This window comes from Camelus bactrianus, chromosome 22 (assembly GCF_048773025.1).
Source record: "Camelus bactrianus isolate YW-2024 breed Bactrian camel chromosome 22, ASM4877302v1, whole genome shotgun sequence".
NCBI classification, from domain to species: Eukaryota; Metazoa; Chordata; class Mammalia; order Artiodactyla; family Camelidae; genus Camelus; species Camelus bactrianus.
In genome coordinates, this window is record NC_133560.1 from 9,683,339 (window position 1) to 9,696,336 (window position 12,998).

Genomic DNA, 12,998 nt, shown 5'->3' on the forward strand with positions numbered 1-12,998 from the left:
CACTGCCTGAGACTTGCAGCAAGATGGCGCTGTGGGGACCTGGACGATGCAAGCAAGGTTCAAGAAATGTGTAATAAACTGTTTTTGAATACCAACTTTATATTTACACAAACGCAGAACACCTATCAATATGAACTAATAAAAATGTGTTTATTATGTTCTATCATTTAATGATACAAAGGTAATCATTTTTAATAATTTATTCTATTGACCTAAAAGTAACTCCCCAAATCAATCAGTAATCTTATTCTACCTCCTGATTTATCTGTGATACAACCAACTTCCAGTAAAGACATTTCCATGCAAAATTACAAAGGAGAAACTGACTAGGACTGACATCAACTGGATGGAGAGTCTTACATCCTCCCAAAGAGCCATTTAAATTACACACACACACACACAGAGTTTAGGCTAAACAGAACTCCTCTCCAGGACGGATCTGACTTTCAGTTTAAAGGCCAGGGCTTCTAAAAAATACTTGAATTCTCTTACTTATCTCTTCAAGTTCATCTCTCACACTGCCATTTCCCTTCCCACATCGGCTAAACATTCAGAACTCCTGGTCCATTAACTCCTGGGTTCCTTCCTCTGTCTGGAATGCCCTCCTTTCTTTCTGCCCCCAATGTTTTACCACTCCGGCTTCCCCTGTTTTGTCCAGGTAGATTCCCTGTTAGGCCTCACACCCTATGGAAAGTCCCTGCCCCCAGCCACCTGGGGTTCAGGTATCCCTATGGGCGCCATACAACACTCTTCACAGTTATACTATATTTAAATCACCTGTTTCTAAACTCTGTTCCTCTAGGGCAACAAAATATTTGAGGACAGATTTTGGGTCTTGCATCCCAGAGCTTAAAGCAGAGAAAGATGGTCAATAAATAGCTTTTGAATGAGTGACTGAAACAAAGTCAGCAACTGGTGGTCTCTCTGCCATGGAACACGCAGTGAAAAGGGTAGAACTGGGCCAATCCCATTTTGTGAGCTAGGCCAGATTACTTAGTTTCTCTTAACTTCAGTAAAAGATATTTCTATTGACATGTGAGAAACTCATGAGATAATTTCTACAGAACGCCCAGAAAAGTCCCCCAGTCTGGAGTATGTGCTCAATGAATATTAATTCCCATCCCCTCACCAACTGTAAGCCAGAGGTAATCAACAATCTTCCACTTGTGAGAGAAAGAAAGAGGAAGGATTCCTCTTAGCCAAATAAGACCCAAACTGGAACCGTGGAGAAGGGAGTGGCCAACTGGGGGATTTCTCAGCTTCAGAGAAATGAGAGTTTGCTAATGTTCTTAGTTACAAACGAGGATCTCATTCTTCTCTAGGGGAGAGAAGAGAAAAAAACCTCTTTACTTTTATGGTAGCCAAACTGGCAAAGTAGCAGAAGTATTTTAGGAAATGAAAACTTCGAAAATTCAACTTTAAAATATTCCTTTTAATAAAACCCAAGGAAGATCTTCCTTTTGTACCAACAGCTCAGATTTAATTTTTCAATTGCGATATGATAGCTGAAAAACAATGTAACAGTGGCAAAACAAACAAACAAAAAAGAACATTTACCTTTAAGATAAGTAAAGTCAGTGGGATATGTTTCTACAGATTGAGGGAAGTTTCATATACAAGAAGGATTGCTTTGACTAACTCAGGGCAGGTGCAAAGTTGGAAGATCTAAAATCATCTAAGAATTTCAGGCAGAAGAGAATGTCTAGAGAAACACCAGCACAGAGCTGACCCAATTAAGGAATTCAAAAGATTTCCTACTGCCAGTAAACCTAACAACAAACCAGCAAGCAGGAAGGCTATTTTTATCCCTGCCAAAGGCCTTCTGACTCTGGACGCTACATTTAGAGGACAGAGCAACAAGATAACTTGCCTTAAGAGGATGTTATGATACCAGTGATTAATGGCAATTTTTTAAGCTGTAAAAAAAACTAGGCATAGTTTTTAATCCAAAGTAAACCAGCCAAAGCCAGTTAAAATAATAATAATAATAATAATAATAATAATAATAATAATAATAATAATAATAATAATAATAATATAACGAAAAGAAAAGTGGAAAAACAGACCAATGGATAGTAGAAAAGCTTTTAAGTAATCCAGAAACAAAGCCAAGACAGTAAATTAAAATTCTCCCACCTTGCAAACAGTTGATTAAGAGAAGCCTGTGTTTTAAGAGACACATTTTAAAAGAAATAGTTAACAAAAATAATTGTAGAGCTGGCCCAAGGTAAAGATGATTTTTGAGAAATGGCTTTTTGTACTGACATGAAGATCAAGACAAACTTATGAAATCCCTATGGACCACAGGCTAAGTTGCTTGCAAATGGCTGAGAACTTTAGAGATGAGAAAAGTCCCTCTTAACACTGGTTACTGAAGTCCAAACCCCAAAAAGCAATCAGCAGAGCCAGCAGTGGGCTTTCTGCATGCATACCAACCAACAACTCTAATCACTTCTTTAATATAAATGCTGATGACTTTACTGAAACTTAACGAAGATCGCGCTTGAATTTCGTATCTAATCTAATTTCACCTTTTGTTATTTCTCAAAGGCCCAGTTCCTAACTTCCTTTATCAATACGCAAGGCACTGAGTCTTCCTCTTTTTACCCTTCAAAACTAATAAACAGGACATCCCAAAGATGTCTGTAAATTATTTGGAGGATAAGCTGCATGAGGCCAAGAGTCTTAGTTTTTATTTCTGATATATTCCAACAGCCTAAAATAGTGCTTGGCGCACAGTATATGCCTGATATGTATTTGTCTTATGAACGGCCTCCCCTCGCTTTAGACTTTCCGTATGTATCCAAAGTGCTTCTCAAAGCGGAGTGAGGGCGGGGGTGAGGAGGGAGAGCAGCGCATCTGAATCACTTCAGGAATACAGATGCTTCAGTCCCATGACAGCCCTGGTGAATCAGAATCAGCAAAAATAAGCCAGCTTGGAAAAGTTCCTTCGGTGGTTCTATTTTGATCTCCACCCCCAAAAAGGCAGCCCTTAATAAGAAACCAGCAGGTGTGAGATCTGAATGTTTTTTACGAACGATTATGATAAAATACAGATCTAAAATTCTGTCCCCAGTCTCCTAAACAGAAATTAAGAACCATAATGCCTTACATTCTGTCTAAAGTATACTAAGGTAAACTTTTTTTTTAAATGTTTGTTTCTCTCTTAAAAGCTACACAGTAAGTACCTAAACTACTAAACCAGAAGCCAGAGGCTACGTGATCCTATCTTGATCCTCTAGGCACCAGTTAGTTGAATGACTTTATAAAAGCTGTTGTATCTCTCTGAAATGCAGTTTCTTCCACTGTAAATCAGAGATCACAAAACTCACATGAAAGGTTACTGTAAGGATTTAAGTTAAAAGATAATTCTCAGAAGGGGCATATATTCTTATAAAAGCCAGAGAAATGGTCTCAGAAGCAACTGCCCTTTCACTTCACACTGGTTGTTAACACTGCTTCCTATCTATACAGGCTGAGCAGGTCCACCACAAGAAAGAAACACGCTGACCAGCATCAAATGCGTCCTGTGGCCGACTATACCTAGTCATGGAATATGCTCAAATGTCTGTAGAACCAGAATATAAGCAGAAGCTAAAATGTAAGGCACTTCCAAACCAGGTGACTTGAAGAAGGCCATCTCCCCCTCCTAACAGAGACTGCCATATTACCCAACTCCAGGATGCACCCCACTTGTCACATGACTCCCCCTGCCTCCTGGCATTGTGCTGGATGAAGCCTAAACAGTTCACACTCCTAACCATGCCTCCAAAGGCAAAAAAAAAAAAAAAAAAAAATGGCTTCAGATGCCAGAGACAAAGTTCCAAGATGCCATTTGGTGGAGATGACAATCTCCGATAGGGTAAGCGACAGCTCACTCTTCTCTGTCTACTTCCCCACCATTTCCTCTATTAAATTCCCTTTTTTGTTCCATTCTTTTTGGTATTGGGGAACATTCTAATGGCAGGAGTTTCAAGCAGAACAATTAGAGAAATTCTCTACAGCAGTGTTTCATAATCTTGTATAAATATTAAGACCTCTTTTGAAGACACTTCCCAGAGGCTCCCCATCATAACAACTGAAGCCCGCATGCCCCACTTCAGGAGATGCTACAAGTAAACAACCACAACAAAAAACCTTAATAATAAAAGGCTACTGTGAATTCAGCAACACTTGCAAAGGTATTTTAATCGTATTACATCAGCATCCTCGCGCATTTGGAGGATGATCATGCACATATACATGACAAACCTATCACCTAACTGGAATGCTTGGTTCTGATAGGTTCACAGACCCCATCAAATAATTCCCACGGCAGAAGAGGCCCTGTGGTCCACAAATGGAGAACAGAAACATTACGTAAGGCCAAATTTAAACAACTGCTTCCTGAACACAGTATTTTTAGGCCTACCTCAAAACAGAAAGATGCAGTCTAGAAACAAAACCTTCACTCAGCTGAATGCATTTGATTGATTTCTGGTGATAGCCCTTCTTGCCAGCTATTCAATAGAAATGCTGCCACCACACCCAAGTCACATGAAGTCCACACGCTACTTTCCATCATTAAACCCGAAAACCTTCCGTTTTGTCACTTAGGAATACCATGCCAGAGACTGTATAGAATTGCTGATGGTTATTTAAAGATCACTAAGTTCAATCCATCCATTTACAGGTGAGGCAACCAAGATCTAGAGGGAAGTGACCCTCTTAAGCCATGTAACTGCTAATGGCAAAACCAGGTTTTAATAACAATCCTAAACTCTTCTCTTTTTTTTGTCTTACAATTTGGGAAAATGTATTAGAAGCTAACAACGTCTGATTATTTACAATAAAGAGCAAGTGGCTGATTTAAATCTGTTTAATTAATCATACCAGGCATTTATTATTTGGAATATCATAGCCAGTACAAGTTAGATTTTTTTTTCATTTTAGGTTCTCCATACTTCAATTAATCATGGCTACTCTTCAGAATGAAGATCTGCATTTTATTGTCGGTTTCTCATGAATTAAAAAAGGGTCCTCTAATTGGTAGATTCCTCCTTCTCTTTCCCGATATATAGCAACTGGCATCAGCCCAAATGGATTCCAAAGAGATTATGGAACTGCTTTCCCTTCAGAGTTCCATTAATGTTCTTAACTGACCGGTTACCAGGTAATACCCAGAATAAAACAAAGCCTTGCTTTTAGAACGGAGTGCACTGGTGTAGGGCTGAATTCAGAATCAGTCTATTAGACAAAATAGCGAAGCCCAGAGGCAGTCTGGCCATCTCAGTATCTGATTTGAAAAGTAGTAAATAGTTTAAAACTAGTTTAAAAGTATTCCTTTTGCAATTTTTTTACTGCTGAACAGCAACAAATTTGCCGTTTTTGTTTTTGTTTTTGTTTTTGTTTTTTCTTTTCTCCTTCCCCTCTTTTAACTTTAGGATGGAGGATAGTGGCAACATGAGGGCAAAAAAATAGAGCAGTGAATAGAGAAATTCACAAACCAGGCATATACAACAGCTGATAAATGAATCAGCTGCACACAATATTCAAGTAGAAATTCCATGCATGTCAGGAAAAAATAATTTTGCGGCACAATTATGCAACTGTTCCATCCTTCCTGTAGCTAAACTGAATGGAAAGAGAATCCTGGATATTTTTATGACTATGAATCAAGCAGCATTGCTTCCCCACCCTCAAAGTCAGCAAAGGACGTACTCCAGGGTTATATAACATGATCGAGGAAAGTCTTAGCCCTTCACAGAGAATTCCCCATTGTATTACTCCATAATCAAAAGGGTTTTCATTATGCACATTATTAGCATATAGGGCTGTTCTAACAGCTGTCAGGAAATGAAACAGCAAGTCACCTCTCTACAGAATTTTATATAGAAGGAACTAACAGAAATATATTAAGTGACACTATCAGAAGGTACAAGATACTATTATTAATTTGGATGTGGTGCATGAATAAAACGGATCTTTACAAATGTTCTAGGTGGACCTCTTTCTACTTTTTTAAACTGTAGGGAGGTCCCTAATATTTAACACAGACACATTGTTGACAAAGTCTGAGAACTTTTACTACTTAAACGTTGTTCAGATTTCATTTCTGAATGGAAAATATTAGTTTGCCCAGATGGTAATACCTATCCTTAAATTGTACATAATACTTAATGTGACAATGTAGATTACAGAAAAGCCCCTGTTAATTTGCTACCTGGCTGCTGCTTGTCTTCTGATTTGGTATTTCCAAGCGTTAACTGTCACACATAGTTTATTCCTTTACCAATCCCGGCCCTGAATGTGAATCAAACAAAATTACGTCACAACAGCCATAAAATATGTAAGCCTTAATACAACTGTAAAGAGGAAAAAAAGTTAATGACTTCAAAGAATCTTTGGAAGAAATGTTTAGCCTCTTTAATCTTCTAATAAAATAAAAAGTTTCCTGTCACCTTTCCCTCTGCCCCACTTTACCCTCACCTCTCACCCAGGTGATAGCAGAGTTGTAACAATGTTTTAAGATGTCTATTCCGTTTTCATGGATTTAAGTAAGATCCTTCATGCTCAAATGTTCAGGATTAAGATAAGGAGACTGCTTGAGTAATTATGGACTCACATCACGGATGACATAAGACAAACTCCCCCTTTGTGACAACTGCTTATAGGATTTTCAGAACAAGTAAGAACAAGGGTCAATATTACACCCCACACACATGGAGGGTAGAGGACAGAGGATCACTACTTTGTACTTACCAGTACATATTATAGAAAAAACGGGCAGATGGGGATCTGGCCAAGGCACAAGGAGCCTTTAGTATGAACCGAGCAGGTTTCAGTTCAGAGTAAGGAAGACTTCAGCCCAATGCTACGAGCACATCAGTGTTGACAAGGACCACATTTTGGCCTCCCCGGCACTTCCCTTTTCCCTCCTCCCCTTGAAAAACAAAACAAAAACAAAACAAAACAAACCCAAAAACAACAGCAGTCCTCCACCTGGAAAAGTACAATCACGCAGTTTGAAATCCACATCTCTGTAAGCTCTGGGTACAACACACACAGTGCAGTGAGGGATCCACCGAATCCTGACCGACACTAACCCAGAAACGAGGCAGTGGGTCAGAACTAAGAATACACCCCGCGCCGGTGATGCAAAGACAAACCTGCCCCACTCCATTGCCCTCTAGTCCTCACAAAGGAAGTTACCTCAACACAGAAGCCCAGGTCCCATCCTGCCGCACAGCTAAGCCAAGCAAGAGAGAGGAACTGTTAGGATGTTCCATCTCCTCAGTCAGGGAAGGGGGAGCGCAAGAGGGGAGGAAACCACTTCACTTCTAAATAGCCACGCGCGAAGTTCACTGCGGCCAAGCTGAAGTGGTTCTCTTTGCTATGTGCCTTACTCCATTACTCCTGAGGCTTCTAGGACTAAAGCAATTTTCTGCTCCCCAGGGACCTCAGCCGCTCCCCTGCGATGCTGCTTTGAATTACTTGGTATCACCCAAACACAGCCAGAAAGAACCAGCCGAGTTCAGGAAAGCTCCAGCCCGGTTTGCGGGGAGCTGCCTGGAGGACCCTGAATCTTGTAATATTTAAAGATCCCCCCATTTACCAGAAGACCACGTAATGGTAATTTGCCTGGAAGGAGAAATGTGATTCTGAATCCAAGTAAAATTCAGCTGTTTGCATTTTCCATGTCGTCTTTATGGTACTTTGTATCATGCTCCACCAGATATCCTTTAAAGGAAAATGTCCATCTGATCTTTTAAAAAGGTGATGGGGGGGGGGTGCAGAGTAGTGCATAGTTGTATATTCTTAAATTGCCTCAGGCAAACTGGTTTAAATAGAAAAAGTCTAAATACTGGAAGAAATTATATACTCCCCCCACCACCATTTTAAATCAATTGTTTTAATACTATAGCAACAGAGTTTATTTTAGTGTAAGTTCCTTTGGTTTCTTTAAAACTGTATTTACTTTGAAATTCAAATTTATAACTGAATGATGTTAAAACTTAGCCCTGTTTTCAGTAACGCTCATGGTTTCCAGAGCTATCTCAGTGTACATAAAGTCAGTATACGGTATCTGTTTGAAAACATCTGTATCAGTATACAACATCTGTTCTTGTAGAGAACTACCTGACTGCAATTCGGAGTGGAGGAATATTAAGATAACTAGTGGGTCAAAGGAAAATTTAAGGCTTTTTGGTTATCATTTATGGTATCTTTTTCAAGTAGCACTAACTTCATTCCTCCCGCTACTATAAAGATACATAATTTAGTCAGTCATCCCAACAGTGGCTCACTCTCTCACCGTGCCATAAAAAAATCTTACATAAAATTAACAAAACTGGCTTTGTGTACTAAACTTTCAACTGAGTTTCGTGATTTTCTTCTAGAGAGATTATTATAAATTCTTTTGCTTAGCAACAAAGAAAAGAGGCACAGATGGAATCAGCACTTACCCACTCATTTAAGCATTTGTTTCAAACAAATTCACAGCAATGAAAAATAGTGGGGGACGGGCCCCCTAATTTAATGTGTAGATAAACAAAAAATCGCAGAAGTATTTTAAAATGCAAGGTCACAAACACCTTCAGCAGTCAGGAATCAAATACATAGCATTTCTGGAGTTGATCCAGCTCTTAAAAATAAATTCTTATTAAATGAATGCATGAAGTAAGGCAGTAATGTCTAACCGTGTAACACACTCCCACTGCTCACTCAACATATGCAACAGGTTTCTTGGGCACCATGGGAATAAGTAAAAGACTGGCACTTTAAACAAGCTGCATTTCTGAATGCAATCATCATTGCCCACATGCAAATTAAGTATTTAAAATGCCTGAAACTCAGAGCAGGGTGGATATGTTGAGCTCCTCCTTCCAAAAATTGGAAGCAAGACATATTCTATAACAATATGAAGCGTAAGGGACTCTAATTTCCCAATATTCTCTGGAAAAATTAGATGATATTCTGATTCGTAATTTAGTTAATTAATATCTGAAGAACTCTATAATATTTTGACAATTTACAGATTGCCTTTGTTCTCCCAATAATTTTGCTGTCTCGTTTGGCTTTCTAGTGAAATGAAGCTAATTGGATAGTAAATGGTTTTCATATATAGGATTTAAAATACTCAATCTCTTATTATGAAACTGGATTGCTCTACTCTGTCTGACATCTGATGATTTTCAAGGACTAGTTTTTGTCAGTTGATTCCTCTGCCCTCTCCTTCTGCTTCCATTCCATGAACTACTGCGTCCTGGTTTATACCCATATTCCTTTATTCCCTTCACATACAGGAAAGAAAAAAAAAAAGGCTCCTTAATTTTCAGAGGTCTCTCCTACTGTACACTGAATGTAATACCGCTTCATGAAATCTCTATTTCACTATGTCCAAACTATGCTTCAGAAGCCTGAAAACAGATACATCGCATGTGGTTTTAATCTATTTCACACTGCTTCATTTCTAAACAATACGTACCAACTTCACAGGTGAGGAAAAGAAAAAAAACAAATAACAGTAAGTTACAATATTCCCCAAATAATCATCTCAGTATCTACAACAGTAAAAGATTTTTCTTTCCAGATGAATAAAACTCTTGATGAGACGAATTAATTATTGTAGCTACGCGCAAGCTACCACCTCAGAGATCAAAATTCAAAAATAAGTCTGCAGCTCAGGCTCTTAGTTTACGAAACTGGGTGTGTAGTGAAGAAAATGCAATCGGTCTCTGGGGAAGAACTGGTGTTAGTTATGGAGGAGGCAATACATAATTTCGTGGATAAAAATAACTTAGAGACATGCCAGCTGATCAGTGAAAGGACATGGAGATAAGGGACAGGGAGGACCCCTTTTCCTCTCAAAGAGGTAAACCTCTGCACATGCAGAAAATGATAGCAGCCTTAAAATTCTTAGAAAAACTATTTTTAAATAAACTGTAAAAAAAAAAAACTAATGTAAATTATGAAATGAAGGCTAGCTACTCCTTTTGTACATTTCTTAAAGGAAAAAAAAAGATTAAAAGTTTCTAAACAAGCCAGTTGGCATCGAACAGCACACTCATAAAGAAACTCAAAAATTATATTTGAAAGTTCCTAGGCATATTAACGTCTTGTTAGTTGATGGCAAAAATAATTTTAAATCTACTAAATTAAGGAAGTTTTTTTTTTCCCCAAAAGAAGAGGCAAATTCAATTGTGTTTTTTTTTTTAATTTAAATAAATAATACATCCTTACCAATTCATTCAATTGGTAGTTCTTATTTCAATTTTAGGCTTTATTATTTAAACATATACACACAAACTATCTATTAGGAATTGCAAATGAAAATTAAAAATAAATAAGGTCATTCAAAATATATTTTATAAAATGATTTTTATGGGAAAAGGAACCAAAATAAAAAATCTGCCTCCATATGATAGTTTTTTAAAACGATTTTCAAATTAATCTAATTTTTTATACTTTTTTTCTAAGAGGCATATTATTCTCTACTAGACTTAAAGAAATAAGGCCCATTTTCTGTTTTCTATATTTCTAAGGAAGCAGAGCACATGAAAAGGCTACTTATTCATTTTTACAGAAGAGAGGCAGTTTTATATACTTATTTTAAAAGGACAGTGCGTTATGTTTTTTAAGATATTCAACTTTTATTTTCACCTTTTAACAAAATCTCACAATAGAACCACTGTTGAAATCAAACACAGTTTTCTTAAAAACAGCTCTTTAAATCAGAAGAGAGTTTGACAAAAAAAATAAACTATTCGTATTCGTCTGAGCAAACTGCAGTTTGGAAGTGACGGACTACAAAGGTAGAAAGGGCAACATCCTGGTTTAAAAAAAAAAAGATCAAACCTAAGTAGAGTCTGGTATTTTAGGACCATGAACTCATCTGTGAATTCTTTATTGCTCTTAGAAGGAAAAAATACACAAAATTCATTTACTATGCTTCAGTCACCTTGGCACTTAAATTGAAATTGATTTTCTCATTTGATAAGCATGAAAACATACTTAATAGATTTTTAGTAATAATCGATACTATTTATTGTCTTCTCAGTGAACTAGGCAGTATGCTGGATTTCACAGACACATCACATCATTTAATCCTCACAACCTCACACACAGAATGGCAATTTAAATCCAAGTTTATCTGACTCCAAAACCCATGTTCTTTCCACTCTGCCACACTTCTTACAAGCCACAATTTTACAAAACCTCTGTATTCCCACACTAGGTCAATCAGATTTAAATTTTTCCTGTCACCAGGCTTAACTTTTGATTATCTCTACAGAGTCAGCCTAAAGAAAACTAACGTAGGTAAAAATTGGTAAGAAAAAATTAAAATGGGAACACAGAATAAAGGCAGAAGTTTACACAATGAGCCATTTAGCAAACTAGGAGAGAAGAAATAAACGTGAGAGAGTTGTCCTGACTGCATCTGAGAAGCCAAGGAAATACAGTTAATCCTATTAGAATAATGTGTGCAAACTCTTATTTAAGTACTAGTTAGGGGTTTACTTCTTAGAAGCATCACATAATAAAGTGTCCATACCTGCTGCTTTTATATCTGCTTTCTTTTGTCAGAGAAAAGACATAGGCACTTATCATGAAAGTGAGTTCTAATTATCACCCCTAGAATCTAGTACATAAGAGGCTCTCAAAAAAAAAAAAAAAAAGGTGCTGAAATAATCAAATACATTAAAGGAAAAAAAATGTCCTTTAGAAACCTTTTTTGTACTTCACTTTTAATTCTGAAACAATCAAAGATTCACAGCAAATTACAAAAAGTAGTACAGGGGGATCCTGTGTATCCTCATCCAGGGTCCCCAGCGGGGAGCAGCTTACATAACTACAGCGCACAACCAGGAAAGTGACCCTGGTGCAATCCACAGGCCTCATTCAGATTTCTCCATTAGCTACTTTATTTCCGAGTGCGCGTACCCTCCAAAGAGTTCGACTAGATGGCTGGGTTGAGCCAGGCTGGTAAGGGCTGGACCCTGAGAGGAGAAGGGCTGGAAATGGGAGGTAGGGATGGAGCGGGGTGAAATCAGAAGGTGGGGGAGGGGAGGGAGATAGCAGCCATTACAGTACTTAACAATGATTTTTACCATCACTGAGAAATGCTACCGTACATAATTCTAGAAGAAGAGTGTGCAGCTTCTCTGGTGCTAGAGAGGGCCTTAGACTCTCCTCATTTTTCTTATGGGAAAACAAAGGGTCAAAGAGGCTGAAGGACCCAAAGTCAGAGTGCTAAGAAGTGGCAAAAATAAAGCCAATTCTGAGAGATCATCTTTCCTCAAAACAAAGTATGCAACCGGATTAGAGTCCGTCAGAATTCCCTAAGGAATTCGGTAAAGACCTTCAAAATAATCCTATTTCAAAATTAGTTCATCAGATGGATGCATATTTTTTTCACATATTATTTTTCATCTCTCCAGACCTCAAAAAACTCCTCATTAAAAAATGACTATCATTGGGCTGTTAGTTTTACTGCACTAGTAATAAGACAAACCGAACTCAAAGGGAACTGGGTTAAGCTGGTTACCACTTGAAGCGACAGGCTCTTCGCCACTTTGAACCCCAGTGCAAAGCTGTGCTGGCACAAAGCAGGCTCAAAAACGTTGAATGAATGAACAAACAAATGAATAAATGAACAAACAACTTAAGTGGGATGATGAAATACACTAAACAACCCAAATTTCTTAAAAAAAAAAAAAAAAACCCTGCAGTCTAGTAAAATGATATTTTTGTGCAGAATAGTATTTCATTTTGTAGGATATTTTTCACAAAATCAGAGCTAGAAGGGCCCTTGGAGAACATCAAATCTGGTCATTCTCAACTCTGGGTACACATGAACATCACCTGAGACATTAAGAAATAACATAAGCCCCACCCCACACCTGGGATGTCTGGGGGCCCAGACATCCGTATTTTATTTTTAAAGCTCCCCATTATTAAGGCCTTTATTATAAGAGTGGTTCTAAGTCCTTTATTCTAAAGAGGAAGAAACTGAGGCC

The 12,998-nt window shown here is 37.9% G+C and overlaps 1 protein-coding gene across 4 annotated transcripts in view; it reads right to left on the reverse strand.

Annotated features, from left to right (window-relative positions):
• Positions 1-12,998, reverse strand: part of CPEB4 (cytoplasmic polyadenylation element binding protein 4) — a 62,484-nt gene that overhangs the window by 30,078 nt on the left and 19,408 nt on the right. Inside the window, exon 1 of one of the 4 annotated variants that reach the window (XM_010972275.3) lies at positions 7,192-7,266. The exons of the other annotated variants lie outside the window; for them this stretch is intronic. The gene's annotated coding sequence lies outside the window, so the exon portion shown is untranslated. Of the gene's footprint in view, positions 1-7,191; positions 7,267-12,998 lie in introns of those variants that run through there. 4 annotated transcript variants of the gene reach the window in all.